This window comes from Malaclemys terrapin, chromosome 2, assembly GCF_027887155.1.
Source record: "Malaclemys terrapin pileata isolate rMalTer1 chromosome 2, rMalTer1.hap1, whole genome shotgun sequence".
In the NCBI taxonomy this organism is placed as follows: domain Eukaryota; kingdom Metazoa; phylum Chordata; order Testudines; family Emydidae; genus Malaclemys; species Malaclemys terrapin.
This window is the reverse complement of record NC_071506.1, coordinates 85,773,433-85,791,656: the sequence shown is the minus strand read 5'-3', so window position 1 is coordinate 85,791,656 and position 18,224 is coordinate 85,773,433.

Sequence of the window (18,224 nt, the reverse complement as noted above, 5' to 3'; positions counted from 1 at the left end):
ATATAAAATATAAGCTATCCAACACTCTAATGGAGAGTACTGGTCTAGCAGACAGGCAATGTTAATGCAGATGCATCTTGAACTGGTCATGATCTCCAAAGGGATGAGAAAGGTAAAGCAAAGCAATTGAACTGAGGTGAACAAGCTGGTGGGAAATATATGAGAGAAGGACAAATGAAATGTTGTAAAGTTACCACAAAAGCTCCCTTCATGTACAAATTCTGTGCTCATTTACACCCATGCCCAGGATTAAACTGAGGCCAGAATAGGACAGTTAGGACTTTGTAATTTTGATACTGAGGACTGGGAATCTATAGCTGCCAACTGATCTAATAGTTTCTGAATGCAAATGAGAGTGTGAAGCTGTCTGAAAACCTCATCAAAGAAGGAACAACATTTCTGTGTTACAGAGGCAGAACATGCAAATCAGCTTCTGCAGCCATGATTGGACTTATAGTTACAGAACCTACTTTGTTAGACCATGACAATAATCACCCTCATCAAAAACAGTCATCTTGTCTTACCTGCTAGAGATCTGGTTTGGGGTTCCCATGAAATTCTTCAAGTATCGAGGGCAACGCTGTTGAGTTGATTCACTCATCCTTTCCCTAAGTACATATACTTATATAAGCAAAACATGTGGGCACAGGGAATTTTTGGTCCTCAGAAGTGAAAAAAATGACAGTGACAGAAATCAGAGGGAGAAATGACATTAGTTTATATAATCTACTCTCTGCCATTACAGGACTGTGCAAATAAAGATATGAGGAGACTACACTGAGACAGGAAAGTATTACTGGGATATAGCTCTAAACACCTTTTCACAAAAGTCTGTGGAATTATTTAATTTAATTTGAATTCCAGTTATTTTATTAAAATCTGTGCATTCTATTTACAAATACTGTACACTACAAAGAGTGATCACCACTAAAATTCAGAATTGCCAATAGCTGCCGCCACAGCAGAACATGAAATACCATTGTTTCCCCCATAGTAGTAAATAATTGAGAACTGCATGGCATCTGTTTCCAAATACTGATTTTTTAAATGGCAGTCACTCAGTGAATATTCGCTCTCATATCCTGCTGTGCAAGTCTTTATGTTTACATTTGTTCACTGGCCTTTTGTAAGACAATTCCATAATAATGAATAATGTGCCGGTTTTACTGATCTTCGCAAAAGGAGTTCTGAGGATCTGCCATCTCCTAGAGCACTCAGCAGACAAGCTAACAGACAAATATTCAATACCTGGTGAAAGCAGAAGAGCATAACGTAAAATCAGAGCTGTGTATCACTGATTTCTCATTTTAAATGCCTATTACTCAGGTAAGGCTTATAATAAAGGAGATTCTGCTCATTAGAGACATTCAGAGGAAAGACAGAGAGTTGTTCTAATTATGCAGCATATATGAAAAGCTCCTGGATGCATATCCAAGTCCAGATTGAAGCAATGAAAATGAGGATAGTTGCTAGGCTCCTTTGAGGCACAGGATCAGGTAAAATTGTACTGATCAATCACATTAGAGGATTTCTTATCTCAAAATTCTCCCACACAGCTTCCCATTTCAGTACCTGATGCTTTGAAAAAAAAGATGTGCAATGCCAAATTCTGGATTAAAAAAACCCAATTAAACCTTTCTGTTCAGTTCTGAGTTGTGGAATTGTTTTATAAAATGTAAGGAGAAAGTGTAATATTTCAGATATTGAAAAGGTTTTTTTTAAAGAAATAAATATCAAACAACATAGACTAAAAAAATCTGCTTGTTAAATTAAATTTGTATTTTTGGATATGAGGGCTGAGGGATTAATATTGGAAAATGAAACTTACTGTAGACTGAAACATCTCTAGGCAGCCACCGTGTGAGCTTCCTTAAAGTTACAGAAATATTCTTTACCCTCACATATCATTTCTAGACCTCTTCCTGCCTCCTCTTCCCCTCCAAATAGACTCTGCCTTTATATTATAGCAGCTCACATCAGAGTGTATAACCAACCCTACAAAATTAGACTGAATTATTTATGTCACCTTTTTATGACTAGATGCTGTAATCCACCTGGGATTTAGCACCAATCAACATAAAACATTTACTGAGTGTGTTTTACGTTGGAATAACAGCTCTGTCCATCCAAAAAACAATCACCACACTTGCAGGGCACAGGAAACTCTGCAGATCTCAGTCAGCCACAAGAGCTTCACCACTAACCTATGATGGTGTTAAGCACCCATCTATTGTATGGCAGCTGCTTCACAAGGGTGGAGTCTAATGCATCCTCTCAGGGAGGCAGGTTCTTATCCGGGATGTTAGCCAGAGAAGACTTTTAAAGGAGCCATACCACATACCTCCCTGGCTTGCAATTCATTTCTAGAGGTTAGCCAATCAGATGAGCATAGAGGCTAGGTGGTTCTGACGATGACCCCTAATGACTACCATTCAAATAATATTCACCAATATTGTTGAAAATAAACCCCACTGATTTGCATCACTAATATTTGCAACCTCCTTTCTCTTTTGTTTATTTGTCAACATTTGGGTGGGCAAGTTTTTATTTGTAAGAATGTTTGCAGAAAGCAAAAGCATTGCAAATACTATTGTGAACAGATATTTTCAAGAATATGTGCACTGAAAGTTCCCTTTTTTATTGTTTAGGCAATAGACTGAACAGTTATCAAAGATAATCTGAGAACAGAAAAAGGAGATTGTCTTGCTTATGAAGGGTAGGTCAGCAAATCAGGGAATAGAAACAGAACTATTTCATTTAGACGATCAGTTATTTAGTGTGCACAGAAAGTGATTAACATTGAATACTCTGACCAGTTTGTGAACAAACCTCAGTTTAAAATTTGCCAGTGCAGACAATTCAAGCAATTGTGAATAATGAACAGAACTATAAACACCACCTCTCTGTGGGTAATTCACAGAAAAAGGATAAACTATTCGCAATGAATATTTTGACAAATTTTCCTTCTAAATACCAGTCTCAGTATCTGGCAGGGCTAAGACACGTCTGTCTTATTATATAGGCAAAAGTAGCAAATTATTTCCAACTTAAGATCATATAGGAATTCCTATGGGCTGCAACATCACAAATGAACACAGGAAAAGTCAATGGACCAATGGCAAAGGAAGTTGTAGAATGTGGGACATGGAGAGTTAATTTATTATGTGCATTCTTCTCCCTCTAGGTGGCTCCAAACCTCTCTGACATGCATCTTGAGGGTTTACAGAGATTTGGATATTTGTGGGAGGTGACCCTTCTCCTTGGCTCAGTCAGCCTGCTTTGAAGTGAACAGAAATTAACTGCCCAGAGAGGCCTTTAATAATTGTTCTAACTGAACCTGAAGATGCAAAATACCTAGTACTTAGAGAGAACACAAAGAAACAACCCAACGTTTCAAGGTATTAATGACAGTGATGTGCAATTTTTTTTCAGAGCAGAAGATTTCTTACAAGATGTCTCTCTGAGATAGATTGGTCTGAAGTGCCAGTCTTGAAACATGGGAGATCAAAGGGCAGGAAGGGTGGTTGCTTTACCCAACCCTCTCTCTCTCACTATGGGAAATAATCTTGATTTAGTAATTAGAATGGAACTGTAGCTGTATTGTACACTATGCAGTTTGTCTCCTTTTGAAGAAAATGATACTGTAAAGGTTATGAAGAAATCTTTCAGAACAAAGACAGATCATGAAAAAGTCCATTACAATAAAAACCATATCTAGAAAGTAATTATAGTATATATAAAATATGTATTATACATCAGTTAGAGATGTATTTGGCTACTCCACAATGAAGCCATTACATGTATTGTTGTTGCCATAGTTACAGTGGCCTTTGGGGCATATTGTGTATCACTTTTGTCTTGCACTTTATTTACTAGGAAAAGCAGCAATTTCATCTATTATTTACATCATTCCCTGTTTCATTCACCACTTCTCTTTTTTACCCTTCCCTGTATTCACTTCTCTTTTTCCAACCCTCTTTGAAGATGGCTTGTACAATATCAAATGAAACAAACAGGAAAATATCTAAACAATTTTCCTGATAGTATTCTGGTGTCAAGTGTAAAGCTTTTGGTGATTTTTAATATATAAATGAACTTCAGATTGTGGCTTCCTTGCCAATTATCCATCCCAGTAAGATGAAGTGTGCTCATTTTCATTGTGATTGTAGAATTATTTCTCGGGAAAAAAACATTAACTGGAACTCAAAAGTAATATCATGCAATATAGGAGTATTTATAGTATCTGGTGACCCAACTTTATCTTGATGAAAATCTCATTACAAATCTCAAGGACTCATGCTAGTGTGAATTGTGATTTACTGAACATAATGAGATTGTTCTGTTCCTGTATTCATGAAGGTAAAGGACGAGGGGAGAGAGAGAAAGTGCCTCTGTTAATTTCTTTTTCTTTTTTAGCCTGGAAATTATACTTACAAGGAAAGTAACTGATTGTACAGCGTGTTCACTACAAAATAAAGGCCAAGTAATTGGTTATATATAATACTCTACATATCAAGCACAGAATTTCAACCCTATTGCCTTCTACAGACTGATCAAAGAAACAAAACTGATGTGGGCATGGGAATGCATCTCATGAGTTGTGCTATCCTGAGGTGGGGGAGGAGGGGCATTGGTATAACACAAAGTTCAGGCTCTGTGAGATCCGCATAGAGAAACCTTTGGCCACTGTTCTAAACTTAACAGTTGAACAGTGAAAGTCTATGGAGGGGCCATAGCAAAAGCTTTGGAAATCTTATTTTGTTTTTTTAATAGAGGGGCAGTGAAGCCTACAGCTGAATATCATTTCAGCAGCTCACTATGGCATTCCTCATTCAGCCAGATGACAGTCCTCATTTGTTAGACTGAATGCATCTCTGCCTGGACAGAGAGTTTTTCTGAGTTTGACAGTCTTATCTATGAATAAGTTGCTTTGCTGTGATCATTCTTATTTTAAGGAAAAGTGCATGTTTCAAACAAAAGCTATGCAAGTATCTGAAAAACATCTCAAATAATTCGTCATAGGTTCCAACTGGCCAGGAAAGTCTGGACACCAAAAGTGGATGGTTTTCTTGTCTGACAAAGTAACAAGTTGACATGGACACAGGTTACTGCATTCTAGCCCAATTTATTGACACATATGTAATCAATCTGCCAAGGAATGCTCCCCCTGGCTCTGCCCAGACCCCGCCCCCACTCCACCCCTTCCCCAAGGCCCCACTCCACTTCTTTCAATCCCCACCCCACATCTTCCCGCCCCCATCCAACCTCTTCCCTACCCAGTTCTGCCCCATCCCCTGAGTGTTCTGTGCCTTCACTCCTCCTCCCTCTCTGCCAGTGCCTCCTGATGCTGCAAAACAGCTGATCCGCGGCAGGCGATACGCACTGGGAGGGAGCGGGAGGAGCTGATTGGTGGGGCCTTCCAGTGGGCAGGAGGCCCTGGGGGAGGGGGAGGTTTTGATAGGGGGGCTGCCAGTTGGTGCTCAGCACCCACCATTTTTTCCCATGGGTGCTCCTGGAGCACCCACAGAGTTGGCACTTATATATGTAATGACACACCATCACATTATAGAGCAGAAAAACAAAAATGCAGTGTATAACTCTCATTTGCAGGGTAGATACACCCGTTATGAGGTGTCAGGTCATGTGCAATCAATAAGGGGTTATGGCTCAAGTGGCTAGAGTAAATACTGTTGTCCTAACCTATAAAGTGAAGCGATATGGCCTGGTGTCCTGCAGAAAGGGTTAACAGCCATTGTACATCCATCTAACCCAGTATTAAGATGAGTAATAAGTCATACAAATGTATGTATGCTGACCCCAAATAGGGAATTGGCAAGAAAGAAGAAGAAATCTATCAACCGTGAGGTAAAGATGCTGGGTAGGGGTTGATTCTGAGAGGTGTGGAGGATTTGGAACTCCTACTGGAGTGGTCTTCTGATTAAAACTTCATTAATAATTGTGGGTGTTCAGCACATCCCAAGATTAGGCCATAAATCAGACAAAAAAATTTCTTGCAGTTGAAAACAGAACTATAATGCTCTGTCTAGACAGAGTGAAAAATAAATAATATGCTGTTAGTTAAACCACTGTTTTGTATTGTTCAAACATGTTCTTAATTAATATTATTTCTCTTGTGCTCAGTTGTCTTCAGAAAAGTTATAGTTAATTTCCAAACATTATTAAAGGGTTATAACAGTCCACACAGCAGTCTTACACAGTGATTTTCTGAATATTTGTCATGTGGGATCTAGGTTTAGATATTGGGAATCCTATACTTCTTGCTAGTGCATAGCAACCCTTCAAGTCTGTTGATTAGTAGGAGGTAAACTTAGATCACAGAGACAGTCATGACTGAGTCTTACTGTCTCATCTCTCAAAATGTAATGAGTCATAGGAATTCACTATTGCATGAATATTTGGTATGATAAGGAAAAAGTGTCTCCAAGTACAATGCTTACACGCTATAAAACTGTTATAAAATAGGATTACAGTATTTCATCCAGGTCTTGAATATCATTCAAATGGGATATAATTATCATCACTCCCTTTATAAACATACACACTGTATCATGTACAGCTTCTGGATCCCCAAAACAACCTTACTGAGAACTTCAGTACCCATACATGGAGAAAGCTGGACATACTGAACGCTGGATTAGAGGATATTCCATGTATACTAATATCTTCTATTACATGTACATTTTGAAAGTATCGTTTACACCATACAAGGTGCAAGTAGTTTTACTTTCTTCAGAATCAAAGAGTAAAAGTATTTTCTTTCTCAATGGAATTGTCTTACACCAGTATATTGACACTTTAGCAGGTTAAGTGATGATATACTGGTACCATTACAATGTAAGTGCCAAACATTGGCAAAAGAGTAGGTTCTAGTATGAAGAAAACAATTAACAATGTTCAGATTTAAGTCTGTCCATCTGTCTTAACTCACCATGTTGTATGGTTATTCTAACAGTTATGATACATACTCTAGAGACACTCATTGGGCTTCATTATGCCTGGGGAATGACACTTCACCTGGCATAATCAAGGGCAAAAGGTCCTCAGTAGCGGAAAGCTCAGTAGTGGGCAATCTGGGAAGCTACTCTTTGTCCCAACAGCAGCAGCTCACATAAAGACCTGCATTGCTAATGCTGACTGGCCACTTCCTAGCAGATCGGGGTGTTCAGTTTGTACACTGCAGTGCCACTGGGAGTGACTAGCTTCTTCTGTCTAAGACCGTAGCAATATAAAGACATACCAACATAATGTAAAGGTTCAATGACAACATTTGTCTTGATTTGAATTAGAGCTAAACTCTTGCCTCCCCTATTGACTTCTGGGTGCTCAGAAAGTCAAGCCATTTTAACTCTAAATTCCATTGCTTGAGTCATTTTGTTATCTTCATAATGTTATTGGCATTTCTGTAAGAATGTTTTGCTCTTGGCAAAATGACCTACTTACAAACTGCTTTCACAGTTGATGTTCTTTTGGCTTCTCTTTCATTTAATTGTGTTAGGTTTTTAAATTTATATATATATATATATTTATAAATAGTTTGTCATCATGTAGGCAAGTCTTATTTAATCATGATTCTGCAAGGGAGTTCACTTGAATGGGAATTAACTTTTTTTTGAGTAGTGCTATATTTTATTTTATTTGACAGTTGCTGTCAGAAAACAATTAATTTAGTATAGAGAGGTACCTCTTTTTTGTGTTTTTAATGCTTTCATATTGTAAGCTTAAGGTTTTGGAGGCCTTGGTTGATAAGTGACATTTCTCACTTCTTTTTTCATGCTCATCTTTCAATTTATTAGGTTCTTTTGACTACTTTGTTATTGATGTAAAATGAAAATTATAAGTAAAAAGTTAAATAGAAAAAAGACAGATACAGTGCAGATATATACACATGTACCTATAAAACCTAGATTAATTATAATAGTTCTATGACTGATTGTTGTGTTGAATTGGCTGGTAATTAACCATCATACAACATTTATCTCATAAAACACAGAAACAAAATCAAACATTACTGATGTGACAGAGGAAATATTAGGAACATTCCCACACAACGTATATATGGGGGAGAATGATTACTAGATTAATAGATTTGAGGCCAGAAGATTATCTAGTCTGACCTCTTGTATAACTATATCATTTCAAAACAGCCACAAGCCTACTGTTACCTTTTACCAAGAAAAGACCAACTAGTCATCACTAGATAAATATAAATTCTCCTTGAATTCAGGGCTTCGTAAAACTGTCCTGACTTCCTCCTATGTGTTTCATCTATGCACATCTTATTAAAAAGTTACTACATTTGCCCCAAAATATGAAGTCTGTTGAATTTTACAAACGATGCTCTCTCAGATTTGGTGGTTTCTAACCTTACATTGCACCACTGTGTTACATCTGAGCCAGCACACTTCCCCACAGAATGAGCATCTTTGCAGCTATTGCAACACTCAGAAACCATCTTCCTTCGGGATTTATTTAATCCGTCTGACTGGTATCATGACGTATCACTGACTCAAAGTTTATATTGAAAATCATATTGCAGAGCTAGACTGATACGAATACCTTCCCTTTGAAAGCAATAACCATTAATCAGGCCCCTAGCCTGGGATAGCTAGTGTATTTCTAACAAACAGCTAGAATAGGAACAATTATTTTTGGCAGTTAAGTGTAGGGTCCAATACTGTATTATACTGTGTTTAAGGTCAAGTGAAATAAGAAAATCTAAGTATGTTATTTAAAAAAAAAAAATCACACTCCATTCAGGTGATGGGACTTCCTTCTGGATATTTTCTCTGGCTGATAAGCAATCTTTTGCTATTAGAGATACGGGCAAAATTCAACCCTTGTGATGTTTTAAAATTCATCAGTCCAATTAAAGAAAGAGGGAAAATACCATAGGGTGAAATCCTGGTCCCACTGAAGTCAATGGCAAAACTCCCATTGACTTCAATGGGACCAGGATTTCACCCCATTCTTTTCATTGCTTCTTTCATTTAAGTTTTCCACAGACATGTTTGCATCTTTATTATTCGTTGATAATTTGTTGTGCACTTACAGTGTGTGTCTAGTGCTGTACATAATTAGGAGACAAATGGTCTGTCCTCAAAGTGTTAAAAAAATTAAAGTAGACAAAACATACAAGAAGATAGAGCACCTCATGAGCAGAGCATCATCTTTTAAGTCTCTTAACTCCTTTATCTAGCCACTTGAGCCATACAAAGTTAAGTTTCCCTAGCTTATGTGCTTAATATAACTATAAGGGGTCTAGTATATGCCAGTATGGATGTACTTTTAACGTTTTTGATATTACCCTCCACATGACCTGACTGTTCCATAGCAGAGGATTAGTCTCATCTTTACTATTAAAAAAAAGTTAAAATGGAATTTAATGGAGCAGATGCTGCATCACTTGCTTTGGTCTTTGCCCTGTTATACCTCCTCATTTTATCTTGTCCACTCAGCATTAACAAGCACTGCCTAAAAGAGAACACAATTCTATGAAGACCTAAATAGGGTTGACTGACTCTTTGTCTTTAGGAGCCTTGATTTTTTGTTTTGAAAATGCAGCTCTCTTTAGATATTTTGTCTAATTCCTTTTCCAAAATCACTTTGAAGGGTCTCTAATAAGGACTGTTTTTCACCATGTCAGTGAGATGCAGAGTAGTCCACATATCCGGGTTCAATAGTTTGTACTATCATGGCACAACCGAAAATGCTAGGATGGGAATACATTGCTTAGACAAAATCTGAAAAGTGGTAAAGCCTTACTTCACCTAACTGATCTTAAAAACAGAAAATAATGAATATGAATCATTCATGCTCAGCAGGTTAGACATTGATTTCTGGCTTCTGTAGGACAAGAGTTATTTCATCAGTATAAATCTACAATTTCTGATAGAACTGATTCATATTAACTCTTTGTATATCAGGTTACTCTAATTTTGATCACCATAGGTTCCATCATGAACACAACAAAAGAGACGGAAGACAACTCTGATGCATTTAATCCTAGACAGATTCAATTTCTCAGAGGATATTCCATTAGCCACAAATATATCAGTCCACCAGTCATGAATATACCAGTGATTCTGTGTAAAGTAATATTATCCATGCTTTGAATTTTTCCAAGTTTAAATGTAGGCAGTAACTGTAAAACCCACACCAATTCAGCAAACACCTTCACTGCATCCAGGGGGAAGGCAACATTTTGCAGATCGTAGAATCAGCTTTACTGTTACTAATTTAAAATGCCTTATAATATCTGCAGGTGGTCTATTTAAAAACAAAGAAAAGAAATGTAGACTGACTGGATGAAAGACAAGTCTCTAGACATATTGCTAATATCTTCTCAAGCATCTTGCAGAGTTGATCAGTAAGTGATGTAGAACCAGAATTTTTTTTCTGAGCTATAGAAATTTATGCTGAATGCATGGTTTCCGGGTAACACCCTCTCTCTTTAAATGCATTTAACATATTTAGTAGTAATTCTATTAATCATCTGATAACCCATATTTAGAGGATAAAACAGCAGGCCAGAGCTCTTACTCATTGGAAATCATCTTACGGCATTTTTTCTTATTGTGATTAGTGCTTCCATTAGAAGTACTTTATATTACTAAAAAAAGAACAGGAGTACTTGTGGCACCTTAGAGACTAACAAATTTATTAGAGCCTAAGCTTTCGTGGACTACAACCCACTTCTTCGGATGCATACAGAGAAGAAGAAGAAGTGGGCTGTAGTCCACGAAAGCTTATGCTCTAATAAATTTGTTAGTCTCTAAGGTGCCACAAGTACTCCTGTTCTTTTTGCGGATACAGACTAACACGGCTGCTACTCTGAAACCTGTCTTTATATTACTATAGGCCTCGGCAAATCCCTTAGAAAATTTAAATCACTGTTTTATGCATGTTTTTCTTCATAATATCCTTAAAATAGCTGGCTAGTTTGCTTGGTGTTATTATTATGGACTCCTTTTCCCATTCCGAATAACAGGAATATTATTTACCTGCCTTCTTCAACTTGTATCCTAATACATTTTCTCTCTCACTCGAAACTCAAAGCAGTTCTCTCAGACTTATTGGTGTATAACCAACTTTTCTACTCATTAGGGGCTAGACTGAGCTGTTAGACTCAGTCCACAGTAAGGGGCAGTTCTGTGTCCCAGGAAGGAATTGCGGACACTGAGCCATATTTCCACACCTGCCCTTCTCTTGCTTTGAGAGGGAAAGGTGTGTTGGGAAAAATGAGTTACTCTAGACCTTAAAACAGTGCCATTTACTTCTTTCCCATGAGCCTAGGCTGCTACTTTAGCCAGTGAGTTGGCAGGACATAGACAAGGCTCTGCCAACTCTCTAACCCCTTGCTTGCAGTGGGGAATGTCTGGAGATCAGGGGTTGTGCTCTGCATGAGCCCTGAAATGAAGATGGAATAAAGGCCTTATTCCCCTGCTCATCCAAGTAAGACAAAGACACAAATCTAAAATGAAACTCCAGTTTCTAGATAAAAGTAGTCCAAAAATAAAATAGAAATTGTAGTATTTTCTTATATTAAAAACAGAAAAAAATACAAAAGCATCACATCACATACTCTCCCCCCTCCCCACCCTTCCACAGACACACAAAGCTCAGCGGTGAAAAAAGATCCATCCCTTTCAGGAACAGAACTGAAGTCTGATATTCGAACCTATCATAAGTGAAAGTCAGAGGTTTGGGACTCACCATTTTGTGCGTGGGAAGAAATTAGGAAAGCCCATGAATCTATTTGTGAAACTGGGAAGAATGTGGAAGAGGATTACACAATGCTCTTCCTGACCTGTAAGGCTACTATCCATTCCTTCTTTAAATCTCTCCTCAAGACCTACTGAGTCCATGCAGGACCAACTAATAATGGATAGGTTGAGAGCAGGTATTAAATACACTCAGTTGATGTGCATTTATTAAACCAAAAACTAAAACACTCCTGTGAATATAAAATTCACTGGCCCAGAGCCCCACTGAAATCATTACGTCTCGGTGCAGGTGGAGGGATGATCTTGGGCAGATCTGATTGCAGGATCACAGCCTATGAATGTAGGATCAGAACCAATGATTGTATTCTCCAATGCTTTTGGATCTTCTTTATCCTCTTAGGTTGTGCGCTCTTTGAGGCAGGGACTGCATCTCCCTGTATGTGTGGGCAGTGCTTGTGGGCAATTTGTTGTTACAAATAAAACTGAGTACATACTGTATAGATACTAGTGCCCAAGAGAATGGCACAGATTCCATGCAAGCCATGTTCCCATAAATTTTCATTTACACAGCAAACCAGAAGACCCTCTCAATGGACCTGTTGTGCAAATCATTGCTAGCCAATCACTTTTTAGGCAGGAATTACCTTTGGCTAGAAAATTCAAGTTTTTCAGGAAAGGTCAGTGGGAGGGGGGAGGGGGAATATTCCTGACATGACATCCTGCTGATCCACATAAACAGTCTAACACAGCAGTACCAGCAGAGAAAAAAAAAACTGACAGGCTTAGCACAAAGTTCATACCACAAATCAAATTTTCACAACACACTGTATATCAAGGTCCAATGGAGGATAAATAAAAATATACCAAGATGATTCACCTCCCTTAGTCAGGAGGAACAAGGGCAATTCCCCTAATTGGTTCAGCACAGGCTCCTACCTACATTCTGAAAGGATGGATCAGACTTTTGCTTATACCCTATATAGCCCATGAGTCATAAAAATTACATAGCTCTTTCTAAAAGATCAGTTTCATGCTGCAGATAAAATCAACAAGAAATGTACTCGTTGTGAACAATCAATAGATATCTTTCTTAACAAACATATACAAGACAGAGGAGGGCTGGAGAGTCTGATGTATAGCACCAGGGGGATACACTTCTTGTGTGACTGCCCTTCAAGTACGTTCCCAACTCATGTTCCTTTATTTTCTTCTTTATGGGGTTTGGATGATTAGGATAAAACTGAATCCTGCAGCAAACTATCCCCAGAATTACTAAGTATCTTCTTCAAGATAGTGGGAGATGAGCAAGTATTTGATGGCGGTAATGTGCCATCTCCTCCAGAATAAGAAAGGGAAAGCACAACAGGCTGAGTTATCACTTACCAGATGGAAGAAAGGGAGATACAGCAAGCAGCAGCCACTTGGACACTTTGGAACTGCAGCAGTTTTGCTCTTCCGAATTTAAAGGGCCAGCCCCAGGAAGACCTGCTGGGCATAATGATTGTATAAAAAGTAGGGATAGTTAGTGGGAACCTACTCATCATCAAGGAAAGTACTTCTGGAGAAGGAGCTGGTTCTGTGTGTTATATACCACCGCTATATCACAATAAAGTCTTGTATTAGTCACATGACCCTGCGATTTCCTGGCTAGAAACAATCAGATAGATTTAAAACACAAGAAGCCAGATTACAGCTGTCTGAAGTCAATTATTTAGAAATCTCTGTGAACCATCAATACTCAGATTATTTGGAATAAACATTATCCTACATACATACTTACATAAAACCTAGTTCATTTTTGAGAAACGTTATTGTTTTCATTTCTACAAATAAAAGTTTAATGTAAACTACAAAGACTTTTGCTTCTCTTTCAAACAACCTCTTCCCCATATGCTTAAATTTTTGGTTGATCAGTGTGATAACATCCAGCCTTTTGTTAATTTGGTCATTCCCATAAACCACCATGGCCAAAATCTTTAGGCTTGGGAGCCTAAAGCTAGAGGTCTAAATCCATATATAGGCACCTAAACAAATGTGGGCTAATTTTCAGAATAGCCGAGCACCCACCAATCTCCTTGAAGTCAATGGGAGCTTCAGGTACTCAGCAACTTTGAAAATCAGGACACTTATTTTAATGTTTAAAAATGGATTTGAGATTTTTACATTAGAACATCCAGGTTAAGGTGTTTAGGTGCCTCGCTTCTATTGAAATCAATGAGAGTTAGACAACTAAATACCTATAAGGATCTGGGTCCAAGTCACTAAGGGTTAGATCCACAAAGGGATTTTGGTGCCTAACAGCTTCTTTAGGCAGCTATGTCCAAAATTTAGACTTTTAAACCGCCCTACACAGCTGCCATCTAATCCTGGAGGTGCCTAATTCCCTGGGTGACTATGTTTCTGCTGGGTCAAATCCCTTAAGTATCTAAAAATCTGCTAGGCACCTCATTCCTGATACCCAGCTCATGCCTAAGTGTCAGCAGGATCCTTATAGTAGAGGTTGCCTCACCTATCTCATCTGAAAGGCCTGATCCTACATGCATGCTGTGAGCATGCCTAGTGAACCTGGTCTCACACAGAACACAGGTGTAGTGTTGCCACTTGTACTCAGAACAGTCACACAGGAGGTGAAAGACCAAGGCTTAAATCCACCCTGTATAGAGCTAGGATTTGTTCTCTGCTGTCCCATCTCACAGAGGCATGCCTAGCTGCTGTGCTATAGGGTGTCCTGGGATGGGGCACTCTCAATAGCTCCTGTTGAAGCTGTTTAACGTTGTGTGAAATATCTAATAGTCATTAAGCCAAAAAAAAAAAAAAAAAAAAAAGAGCATGGGACTGACTCCATAGCCCAGTGGGTAGGGCACTCACCTGGGTGAGAGGAGACCTAAGTTCCACTTCCAATCACTATTTAATGACTGGGGCCAGATCCTCAAAGGTATTAAACTGTCTAACCCTTGCAGAAATGAATGGGACTTAGGAGCCTAAAAACCTTTGAGGATGTGGGCCTGGACGTCCAACTCAGGGCTATGGCTTCCACTAGGTGGCAGGGCATCTAAACATTAGTGCTGAGCCTAAATCCCCTTTGTGGGTCTAACCCTAAGTTTCTATACACCTCAAACGTGTGTGAATCCCACAGATATGCAATATTTGCTGGTGAAGCCTAGACACTAAGTAGTGAAAGGGCCTATTATGTCATCTAATCCTTTTCTCTTTCAGTACAGGATTGTTCGCTATTTTTTTTCTAGTGAAATTCAGCGGTCTATTTCTAACAAAGGGAAACTTACCAGGAAGAATACACTGTTTCAGTTTTCCAGATTTGGCTTTAACTCTAATGTAGGATGCCGAAACGTCTATGGTTTTGATGCTGACCAATCAACCCAAAAAAGCACAAAGAAGTAGAAAAGCAAATGAATAGCAAAATACACTGGAATAATGGTGCCTCATCAATACACTTCAGCAGCAGCACATAACCCATAGCATAGAAAGCAGGATGACCAGGAGATGATGTGGGAATCTCTTGAGGAAGCGATAGACTCTTTGAGAAAAGTGAAGGATCTGAGAGGGAAGGTGTCTCAGAAGGAGTGAGGCAATTCAAGGATGCTCTAGGGAGAGGTATGGTCTCACTGGCAGTAAGGATGAGGCACTAAGGATTTTTAGGGAGAGGAATGAGAGTCTGAATGTTAAGAAATCACAACACTGCAGTTGGAGTGTGCTTCTTAGTGCAGGTAGACAGATACTCATTAGCTATGCTTGAGCTAGTGTGCTAAAAATAGCAATGTGGCTTACAATAGCTGCCCAAGTATATGTTCAGGTACTTGAATGTCTAGCCAAAGCTGCCACATAGGTCATACTGCTATTTTTTAGCATGCTACCTAGAACAGAGCTAGGCCATGCTCATCTACGCATGCTGGAAAGCATGCTCCCAACTGCAGACATAACCCCTGAAGTAGCAAAAGAGGATAGCACCATAAACCACACTATGTGTTCCCTCTTTTAAATAGATTCTTTCGTGTAATTATAGAATAAGTTCTCCAGAACTGGGCAAAGCATTTAAAGTTCTGATAGTCAACAAAACAGGCATTTCAATGTTTTATCATTATTTCTTACAGTACCTAAACGTGTGTAAATTGCCTTATAATACAGAGAGAAAGTAGAACTGTCCAAAAAATGCAGACTGTTTTTTTGGAAAATGTGTTCAAAAAATGTTCATGGAACTTTTGTTGAATCATTGCCTTGTTTGAAAACTTTTGACCATTCAATAAGCTGGTTGAAAAGCAGGGAAAAAAAAAGGTTGCAAAATTCTGAGACATTTCAAACAGCTCTAATGAAAAGGCAAGATCTCTGTCCCATGCCTAAAACTTGCCGATGCAGCCATATAGACCCTACTATCTGTGTAGAGCCCACTGAGTTCAAAGGTATGATGAGCTAATTACTGACACGATGTAACAAGAAGGTAATCATTGTTCAATGTGTGGCCCTAGGCCTATTAACTGTATAACTCCAGTCAAACTCTGCTATGGAGACAGATTTATTAATTTCCTCATGGATTTTTCTGTTGAGCTTATCACTACAATATTTGAATGCTACACAAACATTAATTTTATCTTCACAGCACCCTTTTGAGGTGAAGGGGTGGTATTATCCTGTTATTTAAGATTGAGAGCTGAGGCAAACAGAGATTAAGATCAAAATAATCCTCTATATTTATGCACCTAATCGGAGACTCTTTAGGACCTGATTTTTCAGCACATTTATAATTATATAGCATTTTTTATGTTCAAGCACAGCTAACATTGACTCCAGTTGCAGCTCGGAGTGCTTAACACTTCTGCAAATCAGACCACATGGTATCAAATTGAGTGCCAAGAAAACAAGGAATACACAATTAGTTACCCAAAAGTTGGATTTAAGTCACTTGCCTAGGATCACATAGGAACTCTATGGCAGAGGCATAGAGGCAGGGGTAGACTCCAGTTCTCCAGGGTAGAATTCAAGTATCTTAACCATGAAGCCCTCCTTTCTCTTCCTGAAATCCCCAATTCCCTCATTCACTTCAGACCTTCTAACTTCTGCAACAAATGAAGCAGGGGTCTTACAGAAAACAGCCTCCTTTACTTCACCTGATTCATCCCCAAAGCAGGACCATCCTGTGCACTAAATGAAGGAGGGATCATGTGGAAAAAATAGTATGTGATCATGTAAGTAAAAACTGTATCATAATGCATACACTTATAGGGGGAGAATTCAGATTGTACAGGCAAATTTAATTCTGGCACTTCCTAATTTTTAACTACTTGACTTTGCAACCTTAATATAGTTTTGTGTGAGTGTGTATGTGTGTGTGTATCTATAGATATATAGTCTTGCGCAGAGTATGGTTTGGGGAATTGTACTCGGTATGTTTACATAATAAGACTTCATGCCACTTCTGTATGCTTTCCAGTTTGTCGGTTATGGTTTCCTTGCAGACTAATGATGACAGAAATTCTGTATATCTATTTGTTAGCCTCATTACTCAATGGGTCTTGAAACATAGAAAATGCATTAGTATTTGCAGAAGAAAAAACTTGCTGCTTGGAGACCTTAAACTGAGATTTTCCCTCCCCAATCTCAGAAGAAAACACTCTGCTGAGAACAAATGACCTTTCATAATTCAAGCAAGGTTTAAATTTGATAGTTGCTTCTCTTAATATTAGAAAGGTCAAAGGAGTCTTTGTGAATTCCTGTACTGCCTGCCTAAAGAAAGAAATATGTCATATGCTGGAGTTTCCATTTCAGTGAAATATACTATATAATATTTATATGGTTATAAAATTAAGATGGTCAGAAGCCATTTTAAGGACTATGTTTCATCTTTTGTATCGTAGTCAGTCCCATACATCAAGAACGTTTTGTTCAGAGGAAGCCTTTCAACCTGTGAATATTTTAAGCAGCAATCCACAGGCTCTTTCAACACTTACAGTTACTTAATAATAATTCAACATTTTCTAGTTGTAATTTAAGATCAGACCTTGTAGGTCCAAAGTTGGCTCTCCTTCTACGTATCAGTTGTTTAAAAATGAAGGGTTTTCTAAGATCACCCAGGAGCAAAATGGCAGCATAAAAGGTGTGTCTCTCTCTCATTTCCTGTGTATCTAGCTCCTTCATGTCTTACACCGTTAGGCTGCCTTTGGTCTTACTTAATCTCTTATTTCTAAGCATAGTTGGCAACCTGCTCAGGCTCAAATGTGGCATACAGTATTGACAAGGATCCTGAATGAGCACCATAGTACTGGAAGGGCCCTTCTAGATCACTGAGTCCAGACCCTGCTATCACAGCCACCCGCATCATATAATCCCATTCATAAATGCATAAAGCTGCATCTTAAAACTAATTAGGTTGTTTGTTTCATTAGAAGATTGTCCCAGAACCACACTACTCCAATGGTTAGAAACCTTCTTCTAATTTCCAGACTTAATTTATTCATTGCCAGTTTACCT